The sequence below is a fragment of the Camellia sinensis genome, chromosome 12 (assembly GCF_055761805.1).
Source record: "Camellia sinensis isolate YWXY chromosome 12, ASM5576180v1, whole genome shotgun sequence".
Classification (NCBI taxonomy): Eukaryota; Viridiplantae; Streptophyta; class Magnoliopsida; order Ericales; family Theaceae; genus Camellia; species Camellia sinensis.
The window spans coordinates 5,928,555-5,946,269 of record NC_138972.1 but is presented as its reverse complement, the minus strand read 5'-3'; positions in this window follow the sequence as shown (position 1 = coordinate 5,946,269).

Below are 17,715 nucleotides of genomic sequence, written 5' to 3'. Positions count from 1 at the left end.
GGCAGCTATGTAAATACGGGGTTTCCGTACCATTTCTTGCGCATTACGGTGCGAACATTCGAACACCTATACGGATTCTCCTGCACAGTGGCAGATATGTAAATACGGGGTTTCCGTACCATTTCTTGCGCATTACGGTGCGAACACTCGAACACCTATACGGATTCTCCTGCACAGTGGCAGATATGTAAATATGGGGTTTCCGTACCATTTCTTGCGCATTACGGTTCGAACACTCGAACACCTATACGGATTCTCCTACAAAGTGGCAGATATGTAAATAAGGGGTTTCCGTACCATTTCTTGCGCATTACGATTCGAACACTCGAACACCTATACGGATTCTCCTGCACAGTGGTAGATATGTAAATACGGGGTTTCCGTACCATATCTTGCGCATTACGGTTCGAACACTCAAATACCTATACGGATTCTCCTGCACAGTGGCAGATATGTAAATACGGGGTTTCCGTACCATTTCTTGCGCATTACGGTTCGAACACTCGAACACCTATACGGATTCTCCTACACAGTGGCAGATATGTAAATACGGGGTTTCCGTACCATTTCTTGCGCATTACGGTTCGAATACTCGAACACCTATACGGATTCTCCTGCACAGTGGCAGATATGTAAATACGGGGTTTCCGTACCATTATTTGCGCATTACGATTCGAACACTCGAACACCTATACGGATTCTCCTGCACAGTGGCAGATATGTAAATACGGGGTTTCCGTACCATTTCTTGCGCATTACGGTTCAAACACTCGAACACCTATACGGATTCTCCTGCACAGTGGCAGATATGTAAATACGGGGTTTCCGTACCATTTCTTGCGCATTACGGTCCGAACACTCGAACACCTATACGGATTCTGCTGCACAGTGGCAGATATGTAAATACGGGGTTTCCGTACCATTTCTTGCGCATTACGGTTCGAACACTCGAACACCTATACGGATTCTCCTGCACAGTGGCAGATATGTAAATACGGGGTTTCCGTACCATTTCTTGCGCATTACGGTTCGAACACTCGAACACCTATACGGATTCTCCTGCACAGTGGCAGATATGTAAATAAGGGGTTTCCGTACCATTTCTTGCGCATTACGGTTCGAACACTCGAACACCTATACGGATCCTGCTGCACAGTGGCAGATATGTAAATACGGGGTTTCCGTACCATTTCTTGCGCATTACGGTTCGAACACTCGAACACCTATACGGATTCTCCAGCACAGTGGCAGATATGTAAATACGGGGTTTCCGTACCATTTCTTGCGCATTACGGTTCGAACACTCGAACACCTATACGGATTCTCCTGCACAGCGGCAGATATGTAAATATAGGGTTTCCGTACCATTTCTTCCGCATTACGGTTCGAACACTCGAACACCTATACGGATTCTCCTGCACAGTGGCAGATATGTAAATACGGGGTTTCCGTACCATTTCTTGCGCATTACGGTTCGAACACTCGAACACCTATACGGATTCTCCTGCACAGTGGCAGATATGTAAATACGGGTTTTCCGTACCATTTCTTGCGCATTACGGTTCAAACACTCGAACACCTATACGGATTCTCCTGCACAGTGGCAGATATGTAAATACGGGGTTTCCGTACCATTTCTTGCGCATTACGGTTCGAACACTCGAACACCTATACGGATTCTCCTGCACAGTGGCAGATATGTAAATACGGGGTTTCCGTACCATTTCTTGCGCATTACGGTTCAAACACTCGAACACCTATACGGATTCTCCTGCACAGTGGCAGATATGTAAATACGGGGTTTCCGTACCATTTCTTGCGCATTACGGTGCGAACATTCGAACACCTATACGGATTCTCCTGCACAGTGGCAGATATGTAAATACGGGGTTTCCGTACCATTTCTTGCGCATTACGGTCCGAACACTCGAACACCTATACGGATTCTGCTGCACAGTGGCAGATATGTAAATACGGGGTTTCCGTACCATTTCTTGCGCATTACGGTTCGAACACTCGAACACCTATACGGATTCTGCTGCACAGTGGCAGATATGTAAATACGGGGTTTCCGTACCATTTCTTGCGCATTACGGTTCGAACACTCGAACACCTATACGGATTCTCCTGCACAGCGGCATATATGTAAATATAGGGTTTCCGTACCATTTCTTGCGCATTACGGTTCGAACACTCGAACACCTATACGGATTCTCCTGCACAGTGGTAGATATGTAAATACGGGGTTTCCGTACCATTTCTTGCGCATTACGGTTCGAACACTCGAACACCTATACGGATTCTCCTGCACAGTGGCAGATATGTAAATACGGGGTTTCCGTACCATTTCTTGCGCATTACGGTTCGAACACTCGAACACCTATACGGATTCTCCTGCACAGTGGCAGATATGTAAATACGGGGTTTCCGTACCATTTCTTGCGCATTACGGTTCGAACACTCGAACACCTATACGGATTCTCCTGCACAGTGGCAGATATGTAAATACGGGGTTTCCGTACCATTTCTTGCGCATTACGGTTCGAACACTCGAACACCTATACAGATTCGCCTGCACAGTGGCAGATATGTAAATACGGGGTTTCCGTACCATTTCTTGCGCATTACGGTTCGAACACTCGAACACCTATACGGATTCTCCTACACAGTGGCAGATATGTAAATACGGGGTTTCCGTACCATTTCTTGCGCATTACGGTTCGAACACTCGAACACCTATACGGATTCTCCTGCACAGTGGCAGATATGTAAATACGGGGTTTCCGTACCATTTCTTGCGCATTACGGTTCAAACACTCGAACACCTATACGGATTCTCCTGCACAGTGGCAGATATGTAAATACGGGGTTTCCGTACCATTTCTTGCGCATTACGGTTCGAACACTCGAACACCTATACGGATTCTCCTGCACAGTGGTAGATATGTAAATACGGAGTTTCCGTACCATTTCTTGCGCATTACGGTTCAAACACTCGAACACCTATACGGATTCTCCTGCACAGTGGCAGATATGTAAATACGGGGTTTCCGTACCATTTCTTGCGCATTACGGTGCGAACATTCGAACACCTATACGGATTCTCCTGCACAGTGGCAGATATGTAAATACGGGGTTTCCGTACCATTTCTTGCGCATTACGGTCCGAACACTCGAACACCTATACGGATTCTGCTGCACAGTGGCAGATATGTAAATACGGGGTTTCCGTACCATTTCTTGCGCATTACGGTTCGAACACTCGAACACCTATACGGATTCTCCTGCACAGTGGCAGATATGTAAATACGGGGTTTCCGTACCATTTCTTGCGCATTACTGTCCGAACACTCGAACACCTATACGGATTCTGCTGCACAGTGGCAGATATGTAAATACGGGGTTTCCGTACCATTTCTTGCGCATTACGGTACGAACATTCGAATACCTATACGGATTCTCCTGCACAGTGGCAGATATGTAAATACGGGGTTTCCGTACCATTTCTTGCGCATTACGGTCCGAACACTCGAACACCTATACGGATTCTGCTGCACAGTGGCAGATATGTAAATACGGGGTTTCCGTACCATTTCTTGCGCATTACGGTTCGAACACTCGAACACCTATACGGATTCTCCTGCACAGTGGCAGATATGTAAATAAGGGGTTTCCGTACCATTTCTTGCGCATTACGGTTCGAACACTCGAACACCTATACGGATTCTGCTGCACAGTGGCAAATATGTAAATACGGGGTTTCCGTACCATTTCTTGCGCATTACGGTTCGAACACTCGAACACCTATACGGATTCTCCAGCACAGTGGCAGATATGTAAATACGGGGTTTCCGTACCATTTCTTGCGCATTACGGTTCGAACACTCGAACACCTATACGGATTCTCCTGCACAGCGGCAGATATGTAAATATAGGGTTTCCGTACCATTTCTTGCGCATTACGGTTCGAACACTCGAACACCTATACGGATTCTCCTGCACAGTGGCAGATATGTAAATACGGGGTTTCCGTACCATTTCTTGCGCATTACGGTTCAAACACTCGAACACCTATACGGATTCTCCTGCACAGTGGCAGCTATGTAAATACGGGGTTTCCGTACCATTTCTTGCGCATTACGGTGCGAACATTCGAACACCTATACGGATTCTCCTGCACAGTGGCAGATATGTAAATACGGGGTTTCCGTACCATTTCTTGCGCATTACGGTGCGAACACTCGAACACCTATACGGATTCTCCTGCACAGTGGCAGATATGTAAATATGGGGTTTCCGTACCATTTCTTGCGCATTACGGTTCGAACACTCGAACACCTATACGGATTCTCCTACAAAGTGGCAGATATGTAAATAAGGGGTTTCCGTACCATTTCTTGCGCATTACGATTCGAACACTCGAACACCTATACGGATTCTCCTGCACAGTGGTAGATATGTAAATACGGGGTTTCCGTACCATATCTTGCGCATTACGGTTCGAACACTCAAATACCTATACGGATTCTCCTGCACAGTGGCAGATATGTAAATACGGGGTTTCCGTACCATTTCTTGCGCATTACGGTTCGAACACTCGAACACCTATACGGATTCTCCTACACAGTGGCAGATATGTAAATACGGGGTTTCCGTACCATTTCTTGCGCATTACGGTTCGAATACTCGAACACCTATACGGATTCTCCTGCACAGTGGCAGATATGTAAATACGGGGTTTCCGTACCATTATTTGCGCATTACGATTCGAACACTCGAACACCTATACGGATTCTCCTGCACAGTGGCAGATATGTAAATACGGGGTTTCCGTACCATTTCTTGCGCATTACGGTTCAAACACTCGAACACCTATACGGATTCTCCTGCACAGTGGCAGATATGTAAATACGGGGTTTCCGTACCATTTCTTGCGCATTACGGTCCGAACACTCGAACACCTATACGGATTCTGCTGCACAGTGGCAGATATGTAAATACGGGGTTTCCGTACCATTTCTTGCGCATTACGGTTCGAACACTCGAACACCTATACGGATTCTCCTGCACAGTGGCAGATATGTAAATACGGGGTTTCCGTACCATTTCTTGCGCATTACGGTTCGAACACTCGAACACCTATACGGATTCTCCTGCACAGTGGCAGATATGTAAATAAGGGGTTTCCGTACCATTTCTTGCGCATTACGGTTCGAACACTCGAACACCTATACGGATCCTGCTGCACAGTGGCAGATATGTAAATACGGGGTTTCCGTACCATTTCTTGCGCATTACGGTTCGAACACTCGAACACCTATACGGATTCTCCAGCACAGTGGCAGATATGTAAATACGGGGTTTCCGTACCATTTCTTGCGCATTACGGTTCGAACACTCGAACACCTATACGGATTCTCCTGCACAGCGGCAGATATGTAAATATAGGGTTTCCGTACCATTTCTTGCGCATTACGGTTCGAACACTCGAACACCTATACGGATTCTCCTGCACAGTGGCAGATATGTAAATACGGGGTTTCCGTACCATTTCTTGCGCATTACGGTTCGAACACTCGAACACCTATACGGATTCTCCTGCACAGTGGCAGATATGTAAATACGGGTTTTCCGTACCATTTCTTGCGCATTACGGTTCAAACACTCGAACACCTATACGGATTCTCCTGCACAGTGGCAGATATGTAAATACGGGGTTTCCGTACCATTTCTTGCGCATTACGGTTCGAACACTCGAACACCTATACGGATTCTCCTGCACAGTGGCAGATATGTAAATACGGGGTTTCCGTACCATTTCTTGCGCATTACGGTTCAAACACTCGAACACCTATACGGATTCTCCTGCACAGTGGCAGATATGTAAATACGGGGTTTCCGTACCATTTCTTGCGCATTACGGTGCGAACATTCGAACACCTATACGGATTCTCCTGCACAGTGGCAGATATGTAAATACGGGGTTTCCGTACCATTTCTTGCGCATTACGGTCCGAACACTCGAACACCTATACGGATTCTGCTGCACAGTGGCAGATATGTAAATACGGGGTTTCCGTACCATTTCTTGCGCATTACGGTTCGAACACTCGAACACCTATACGGATTCTCCTGCACAGTGGCAGATATGTAAATACGGGGTTTCCGTTCCATTTCTTGCGCATTACGGTCCGAACACTCGAACACCTATACGGATTCTGCTGCACAGTGGCAGATATGTAAATACGGGGTTTCCGTACCATTTCTTGCGCATTACGGTACGAACATTCGAATACCTATACGGATTCTCCTGCACAGTGGCAGATATGTAAATACGGGGTTTCCGTACCATTTCTTGCGCATTACGGTCCGAACACTCGAACACCTATACGGATTCTGCTGCACAGTGGCAGATATGTAAATACGGGGTTTCCGTACCATTTCTTGCGCATTACGGTTCGAACACTTGAACACCTATACGGATTCTCCTGCACAGTGGCAGATATGTAAATAAGGGGTTTCCGTACCATTTCTTGCGCATTACGGTTCGAACACTCGAACACCTATACGGATTCTGCTGCACAGTGGCAGATATGTAAATACGGGGTTTCCGTACCATTTCTTGCGCATTACGGTTCGAACACTCGAACACCTATACGGATTCTCCAGCACAGTGGCAGATATGTAAATACGGGGTTTCCGTACCATTTCTTGCGCATTACGGTTCGAACACTCGAACACCTATACGGATTCTCCTGCACAGCGGCAGATATGTAAATATAGGGTTTCCGTACCATTTCTTGCGCATTACGGTTCGAACACTCGAACACCTATACGGATTCTCCTGCACAGTGGCAGATATGTAAATACGGGGTTTCCGTACCATTTCTTGCGCATTACGGTTCCAACACTCGAACACCTATACGGATTCTCCTGCACAGTGGCAGCTATGTAAATACGGGGTTTCCGTACCATTTCTTGCGCATTACGGTGCGAACATTCGAACACCTATACGGATTCTCCTGCACAGTGGCAGATATGTAAATACGGGGTTTCCGTACCATTTCTTGCGCATTACGGTGCGAACACTCGAACACCTATACGGATTCTCCTGCACAGTGGCAGATATGTAAATATGGGGTTTCCGTACCATTTCTTGCGCATTACGGTTCGAACACTCGAACACCTATACGGATTCTCCTGCACAGTGGCGGATATGTAAATACGGGGTTTCCGTACCATTTCTTGCGCATTACGGTCCGAACACTCGAACACCTATACGGATTCTGCTGCACAGTGGCAGATATGTAAATACGGGGTTTCCGTACCATTTCTTGCGCATTACGGTACGAACATTCGAATACCTATACGGATTCTCCTGCACAGTGGCAGATATGTAAATACGGGGTTTCCGTACCATTTCTTGCGCATTACGGTCCGAACACTCGAACACCTATACGGATTCTGCTGCACAGTGGCAGATATGTAAATACGGGGTTTCCGTACCATTTCTTGCGCATTACGGTTCGAACACTCGAACACCTATACGGATTCTCCTGCACAGTGGCAGATATGTAAATAAGGGGTTTCCGTACCATTTCTTGCGCATTACGGTTCGAACACTCGAACACTCGAACACCTATACGGATTCTGCTGCACAGTGGCAGATATGTAAATACGGGGTTTCCGTACCATTTCTTGCGCATTACGGTTCGAACACTCGAACACCTATACGGATTCTCCAGCACAGTGGCAGATATGTAAATACAGGGTTTCCGTACCATTTCTTGCGCATTACGGTTCGAACACTCGAACACCGATACGGATTCTCCTGCACAGCGGCAGATATGTAAATATAGGGTTTCCGTACCATTTCTTGCGCATTACGGTTCGAACACTCGAACACCTATACGGATTCTCCTGCACAGTGGCAGATATGTAAATACGGGGTTTCCGTACCATTTCTTGCGCATTACGGTTCAAACACTCGAACACCTATACGGATTCTCCTGCACAGTGGCAGCTATGTAAATACGGGGTTTCCGTACCATTTCTTGCGCATTACGGTGCGAACATTCGAACACCTATACGGATTCTCCTGCACAGTGGCAGATATGTAAATACGGGGTTTCCGTACCATTTCTTGCGCATTACGGTGCGAACACTCGAACACCTATACGGATTCTCCTGCACAGTGGCAGATATGTAAATATGGGGTTTCCGTACCATTTCTTGCGCATTACGGTTCGAACACTCGAACACCTATACGGATTCTCCTACAAAGTGGCAGATATGTAAATACGGGGTTTCCGTACCATTTCTTGCGCATTACGATTCGAACACTCGAACACCTATACGGATTCTCCTGCACAGTGGTAGATATGTAAATACGGGGTTTCCGTACCATATCTTGCGCATTACGGTTCGAACACTCAAATACCTATACGGATTCTCCTGCACAGTGGCAGATATGTAAATACGGGGTTTCCGTACCATTTCTTGCGCATTACGGTTCGAACACTCGAACACCTATACGGATTCTCCTGCACAGTGGCAGATATGTAAATACGGGGTTTCCGTACCATTTCTTGCGCATTACGGTTCGAATACTCGAACACCTATACGGATTCTCCTGCACAGTGGCAGATATGTAAATACGGGGTTTCCGTACCATTTCTTGCGCATTACGGTTCGAACACTCGAACACCTATACGGATTCTCCTGCACAGTGGCAGATATGTAAATACGGGGTTTCCGTACCATTTCTTGCGCATTACGGTTCAAACACTCGAACACCTATACGGATTCTCCTGCACAGTGGCAGATATGTAAATACGGGGTTTCCGTACCATTTCTTGCGCATTACGGTCCGAACACTCGAACACCTATACGGATTCTGCTGCACAGTGGCAGATATGTAAATACGGGGTTTCCGTACCATTTCTTGCGCATTACGGTACGAACATTCGAATACCTATACAGATTCTCCTGCACAGTGGCAGATATGTAAATACGGGGTTTCCGTACCATTTGTTGCGCATTACGGTCCGAACACTCGAACACCTATACGGATTCTGCTGCACAGTGGCAGATATGTAAATACGGAGTTTCCGTACCATTTCTTGCGCATTACGGTTCGAACACTCGAACACCTATACGGATTCTCCTGCACAGTGGCAGATATGTAAATACGGGGTTTCCGTACCATTTCTTGCGCATTACGGTTCGAACACTCGAACACCTATATGGATTCTCCTGCACAGTGGCAGAAATGTAAATAAGGGGTTTCCGTACCATTTCTTGCGCATTACGGTTCGAACACTCGAACACCTATACGGATTCTGCTGCACAGTGGCAGATATGTAAATACGGGGTTTCCGTACCATTTCTTGCGCATTACGGTTCGAACACTCGAACACCTATACGGATTCTCCTGCACAGTGGCAGATATGTAAATACGGGGTTTCCGTACCATTTCTTGCGCATTACGGTTCAAACACTCGAACACCTATACGGATTCTGCTGCACAGTGGCAGATATGTAAATACGGGGTTTCCGTACCATTTCTTGCGCATTACGGTGCGAACATTCGAACACCTATACGGATTCTCCTGCACAGTGGCAGATATGTAAATACGGGGTTTCCGTACCATTTCTTGCGCATTACGGTGCGAACACTCGAACACCTATACGGATTCTCCTGCACAGTGGCAGATATGTAAATATGGGGTTTCCGTACCATTTCTTGCGCATTACGGTTCGAACACTCGAACACCTATACGGATTCTCCTACAAAGTGGCAGATATGTAAATACGGGGTTTCCGTACCATTTCTTGCGCATTACGATTCGAACACTCGAACACCTATACGGATTCTCCTGCACAGTGGTAGATATGTAAATACGGGGTTTCCGTACCATATCTTGCGCATTACGGTTCGAACACTCAAATACCTATACGGATTCTCCTGCACAGTGGCAGATATGTAAATACGGGGTTTCCGTACCATTTCTTGCGCATTACGGTTCGAACACTCGAACACCTATACGGATTCTCCTGCACAGTGGCAGATATGTAAATACGGGGTTTCCGTACCATTTCTTGCGCATTACGGTTCGAATACTCGAACACCTATACGGATTCTCCTGCACAGTGGCAGATATGTAAATACGGGGTTTCCGTACCATTTCTTGCGCATTACGGTTCGAACACTCGAACACCTATACGGATTCTCCTGCACAGTGGCAGATATGTAAATACGGGGTTTCCGTACCATTTCTTGCGCATTACGGTTCAAACACTCGAACACCTATACGGATTCTCCTGTACAGTGGCAGATATGTAAATACGGGGTTTCCGTACCATTTCTTGCGCATTACGGTCCGAACACTCGAACACCTATACGGATTCTGCTGCACAGTGGCAGATATGTAAATACGGGGTTTCCGTACCATTTCTTGCGCATTACGGTACGAACATTCGAATACCTATACAGATTCTCCTGCACAGTGGCAGATATGTAAATACGGGGTTTCCGTACCATTTGTTGCGCATTACGGTCCGAACACTCGAACACCTATACGGATTCTGCTGCACAGTTGCAGATATGTAAATACGGGGTTTCCGTACCATTTCTTGCGCATTACGGTTCGAACACTCGAACACCTATACGGATTCTCCTGCACAGTGGCAGATATGTAAATACGGGGTTTCCGTACCATTTCTTGCGCATTACGGTTCGAACACTCGAACACCTATATGGATTCTCCTGCACAGTGGCAGAAATGTAAATAAGGGGTTTCCGTACCATTTCTTGCGCATTACGGTTCGAACACTCGAACACCTATACGGATTCTCCTGCACAGTGGCAGATATGTAAATACGGGGTTTCCGTACCATTTCTTGCGCATTACGGTTCAAACACTCGAACACCTATACGGATTCTGCTGCACAGTGGCAGATATGTAAATACGGGGTTTCCGTACCATTTCTTGCGCATTACGGTGCGAACATTCGAACACCTATACGGATTCTCCTGCACAGTGGCAGATATGTAAATACGGGGTTTCCGTACCATTTCTTGCGCATTACGGTGCGAACACTCGAACACCTATACGGATTCTCCTGCACAGTGGCAGATATGTAAATATGGGGTTTCCGTACCATTTCTTGCGCATTACGGTTCGAACACTCGAACACCTATACGGATTCTCCTACAAAGTGGCAGATATGTAAATACGGGGTTTCCGTACCATTTCTTGCGCATTACGATTCGAACACTCGAACACCTATACGGATTCTCCTGCACAGTGGTAGATATGTAAATACGGGGTTTCCGTACCATATCTTGCGCATTACGGTTCGAACACTCAAATACCTATACGGATTCTCCTGCACAGTGGCAGATATGTAAATACGGGGTTTCCGTACCATTTCTTGCGCATTACGGTTCGAACACTCGAACACCTATACGGATTCTCCTGCACAGTGGCAGATATGTAAATACGGGGTTTCCGTACCATTTCTTGCGCATTACGGTTCGAATACTCGAACACCTATACGGATTCTCCTGCACAGTGGCAGATATGTAAATACGGGGTTTCCGTACCATTTCTTGCGCATTACGGTTCGAACACTCGAACACCTATACGGATTCTCCTGCACAGTGGCAGATATGTAAATACGGGGTTTCCGTACCATTTCTTGCGCATTACGGTTCAAACACTCGAACACCTATACGGATTCTCCTGCACAGTGGCAGATATGTAAATACGGGGTTTCCGTACCATTTCTTGCGCATTACGGTCCGAACACTCGAACACCTATACGGATTCTGCTGCACAGTGGCAGATATGTAAATACGGGGTTTCCGTACCATTTCTTGCGCATTACGGTACGAACATTCGAATACCTATACAGATTCTCCTGCACAGTGGCAGATATGTAAATACGGGGTTTCCGTACCATTTGTTGCGCATTACGGTCCGAACACTCGAACACCTATACGGATTCTGCTGCACAGTGGCAGATATGTAAATACGGAGTTTCCGTACCATTTCTTGCGCATTACGGTTCGAACACTCGAACACCTATACGGATTCTCCTGCACAGTGGCAGATATGTAAATACGGGGTTTCCGTACCATTTCTTGCGCATTACGGTTCGAACACTCGAACACCTATATGGATTCTCCTGCACAGTGGCAGAAATGTAAATAAGGGGTTTCCGTACCATTTCTTGCGCATTACGGTTCGAACACTCGAACACCTATACGGATTCTGCTGCACAGTGGCAGATATGTAAATACGGGGTTTCCGTACCATTTCTTGCGCATTACGGTTCGAACACTCGAACACCTATACGGATTCTCCTGCACAGTGGCAGATATGTAAATACGGGGTTTCCGTACCATTTCTTGCGCATTACGGTTCAAACACTCGAACACCTATACGGATTCTGCTGCACAGTGGCAGATATGTAAATACGGGGTTTCCGTACCATTTCTTGCGCATTACGGTGCGAACATTCGAACACCTATACGGATTCTCCTGCACAGTGGCAGATATGTAAATACGGGGTTTCCGTACCATTTCTTGCGCATTACGGTGCGAACACTCGAACACCTATACGGATTCTCCTGCACAGTGGCAGATATGTAAATATGGGGTTTCCGTACCATTTCTTGCGCATTACGGTTCGAACACTCGAACACCTATACGGATTCTCCTACAAAGTGGCAGATATGTAAATACGGGGTTTCCGTACCATTTCTTGCGCATTACGATTCGAACACTCGAACACCTATACGGATTCTCCTGCACAGTGGTAGATATGTAAATACGGGGTTTCCGTACCATATCTTGCGCATTACGGTTCGAACACTCAAATACCTATACGGATTCTCCTGCACAGTGGCAGATATGTAAATACGGGGTTTCCGTACCATTTCTTGCGCATTACGGTTCGAACACTCGAACACCTATACGGATTCTCCTGCACAGTGGCAGATATGTAAATACGGGGTTTCCGTACCATTTCTTGCGCATTACGGTTCGAATACTCGAACACCTATACGGATTCTCCTGCACAGTGGCAGATATGTAAATACGGGGTTTCCGTACCATTTCTTGCGCATTACGGTTCGAACACTCGAACACCTATACGGATTCTCCTGCACAGTGGCAGATATGTAAATACGGGGTTTCCGTACCATTTCTTGCGCATTACGGTTCAAACACTCGAACACCTATACGGATTCTCCTGTACAGTGGCAGATATGTAAATACGGGGTTTCCGTACCATTTCTTGCGCATTACGGTCCGAACACTCGAACACCTATACGGATTCTGCTGCACAGTGGCAGATATGTAAATACGGGGTTTCCGTACCATTTCTTGCGCATTACGGTACGAACATTCGAATACCTATACAGATTCTCCTGCACAGTGGCAGATATGTAAATACGGGGTTTCCGTACCATTTGTTGCGCATTACGGTCCGAACACTCGAACACCTATACGGATTCTGCTGCACAGTTGCAGATATGTAAATACGGGGTTTCCGTACCATTTCTTGCGCATTACGGTTCGAACACTCGAACACCTATACGGATTCTCCTGCACAGTGGCAGATATGTAAATACGGGGTTTCCGTACCATTTCTTGCGCATTACGGTTCGAACACTCGAACACCTATATGGATTCTCCTGCACAGTGGCAGAAATGTAAATAAGGGGTTTCCGTACCATTTCTTGCGCATTACGGTTCGAACACTCGAACACCTATACGGATTCTGCTGCACAGTGGCAGATATGTAAATACGGGGTTTCCGTACCATTTCTTGCGCATTACGGTTCGAACACTCGAACACCTATACGGATTCTCCAGCACAGTGGCAGATATGTAAATACGGGGTTTTCGTACCATTTCTTGCGCATTACGGTTCGAACACTCGAACACCTATACGGATTCTCCTGCACAGCGGGAGATATGTAAATATAGGGTTTCCGTACCATTTCTTGCGCATTACGGTTCGAACACTCGAACACCTATACGAATTCTCCTGCACAGTGGTAGATATGTAAATACGGGGTTTCCGTACCATTTCTTGCGCATTACGGTTCGAACACTCGAACACCTATATGGATTCTCCTGCACAGTGGCAGATATATAAATACGGGGTTTCCGTACCATTTCTTGCGCATTACGGTTCGAACACTCGAACACCTATACGGATTCTCCTGCACAGTGGCAGATATGTAAATACGGGGTTTCCGTACCATTTCTTGCGCATTACGGTTCGAACACTCGAACACCTATACGGATTCTCCTGCACAGTGGCAGATATGTAAATACGGGGTTTCCGTACCATTTCTTGCGCATTACGGTTCGAACACTCGAACACCTATACAGATTCTCCTGCACAGTGGCAGATATGTAAATACGGGGTTTCCGTACCATTTCTTGCGCATTACGGTTCGAACACTCGAACACCTATACGGATTCTCCTGCACAGTGGCAGATATGTAAATACGGGGTTTCCGTACCATTTCTTGCGCATTACGGTTCGAACACTCGAACACCTATACGGATTCTCCTGCACAGTGGCAGATATGTAAATACGGGGTATCCGTACCATTTCTTGCGCATTACGGTTCAAACACTCGAACACCTATACGGATTCTCCTGCACAGTGGCAGATATGTAAATACGGGGTTTCCGTACCATTTCTTGCGCATTACGGTTCGAACACTCGAACACCTATATGGATTCTCCTGCACAGTGGCAGATATGTAAATAAGGGGTTTCCGTACCATTTCTTGCGCATTACGGTTCGAACACTCGAACACCTATACGGATTCTGCTGCACAGTGGCAGATATGTAAATACGGGGTTTCCGTACCATTTCTTGCGCATTACGGTTCGAACACTCGAACACCTATACGGATTCTCCAGCACAGTGGCAGATATGTAAATACGGGGTTTCCGTACCATTTCTTGCGCATTACGGTTCGAACACTCGAACACCTATACGGATTCTCCTGCACAGTGGCAGATATGTAAATACGGGGTTTCCGTACCATTTCTTGCGCATTACGGTTCGAACACTCGAACACCTATACGGATTCTCCTGCACAGTGGCAGATATGTAAATACGGGGTTTCCGTACCATTTCTTGCGCATTACGGTTCGAACACTCGAACACCTATACAGATTCTCCTGCACAGTGGCAGATATGTAAATACGGGGTTTCCGTACCATTTCTTGCGCATTACGGTTCGAACACTCGAACACCTATACGGATTCTCCTGCACAGTGGCAGATATGTAAATACGGGGTTTCCGTACCATTTCTTGCGCATTACGGTTCGAACACTCGAACACCTATACGGATTCTCCTGCACAGTGGCAGATATGTAAATACGGGGTTTCCGTACCATTTCTTGCGCATTACGGTTCGAACACTCGAACACCTATACAGATTCGCCTGCACAGTGGCAGATATGTAAATACGGGGTTTCCGTACCATTTCTTGCGCATTACGGTTCGAACACTCGAACACCTATACGGATTCTCCTACACAGTGGCAGATATGTAAATACGGGGTTTCCGTACCATTTCTTGCGCATTACGGTTCGAACACTCGAACACCTATACGGATTCTCCTGCACAGTGGCAGATATGTAAATACGGGGTTTCCGTACCATTTCTTGCGCATTACGGTTCAAACACTCGAACACCTATACGGATTCTGCTGCACAGTGGCAGATATGTAAATACGGGGTTTCCGTACCATTTCTTGCGCATTACGGTTCGAACACTCGAACACCTATACGGATTCTCCTGCACAGTGGCAGATATGTAAATACGGGGTTTCCGTACCATTTCTTGCGCATTACGGTTCAAACACTCGAACACCTATACGGATTCTCCTGCACAGTGGCAGCTATGTAAATACGGGGTTTCCGTACCATTTCTTGCGCATTACGGTGCGAACATTCGAACACCTATACGGATTCTCCTGCACAGTGGCAGATATGTAAATACGGGGTTTCCGTACCATTTCTTGCGCATTACGGTGCGAACACTCGAACACCTATACGGATTCTCCTGCACAGTGGCAGATATGTAAATATGGGGTTTCCGTACCATTTCTTGCGCATTACGGTTCGAACACTCGAACACCTATACGGATTCTCCTGCACAGTGGCAGATATGTAAATACGGGGTTTCCGTACCATTTCTTGCGCATTACGGTTCGAACACTCGAACACCTATACAGATTCGCCTGCACAGTGGCAGATATGTAAATACGGGGTTTCCGTACCATTTCTTGCGCATTACGGTTCGAACACTCGAACACCTATACGGATTCTCCTACACAGTGGCAGATATGTAAATACGGGGTTTCCGTACCATTTCTTGCGCATTACGGTTCGAACACTCGAACACCTATACGGATTCTCCTGCACAGTGGCAGATATGTAAATACGGGGTTTCCGTACCATTTCTTGCGCATTACGGTTCAAACACTCGAACACCTATACGGATTCTGCTGCACAGTGGCAGATATGTAAATACGGGGTTTCCGTACCATTTCTTGCGCATTACGGTTCGAACACTCGAACACCTATACGGATTCTCCTGCACAGTGGCAGATATGTAAATACGGGGTTTCCGTACCATTTCTTGCGCATTACGGTTCAAACACTCGAACACCTATACGGATTCTCCTGCACAGTGGCAGCTATGTAAATACGGGGTTTCCGTACCATTTCTTGCGCATTACGGTGCGAACATTCGAACACCTATACGGATTCTCCTGCACAGTGGCAGATATGTAAATACGGGGTTTCCGTACCATTTCTTGCGCATTACGGTGCGAACACTCGAACACCTATACGGATTCTCCTGCACAGTGGCAGATATGTAAATATGGGGTTTCCGTACCATTTCTTGCGCATTACGGTTCGAACACTCGAACACCTATACGGATTCTCCTACAAAGTGGCAGATATGTAAATACGGGGTTTCCGTACCATTTCTTGCGCATTACGGTTCAAACACTCGAACACCTATACGGATTCTCCTGCACAGTGGTAGATATGTAAATACGGGGTTTCCGTACCATTTCTTGCGCATTACGGTTCGAACACTCAAATACCTATACGGATTCTCCTGCACAGTGGCAGATATGTAAATACGGGGTTTCCGTACCATTTCTTGCGCATTACGGTTCGAACACTCGAACACCTATACGGATTCTCCTGCACAGTGGCAGATATGTAAATACGGGGTTTCCGTACCATTTCTTGCGCATTACGGTTCGAATACTCGAACACCTATACGGATTCTCCTGCACAGTGGCAGATATGTAAATACGGGGTTTCCGTACCATTTCTTGCGCATTACGGTTCGAACACTCGAACACCTATACGGATTCTCCTGCACAGTGGCAGATATGTAAATACGGGGTTTCCGTACCATTTCTTGCGCATTACGGTTCGAACACTCGAACACCTATACGGATTCTCCTGCACAGTGGCAGATATGTAAATACGGGGTTTCCGTACCATTTCTTGCGCATTACGGTTCGAACACTCGAACACCTATACAGATTCTCCTGCACAGTGGCAGATATGTAAATACGGGGTTTCCGTACCATTTCTTGCGCATTACGGTTCGAACACTCGAACACCTATACGGATTCTCCTGCA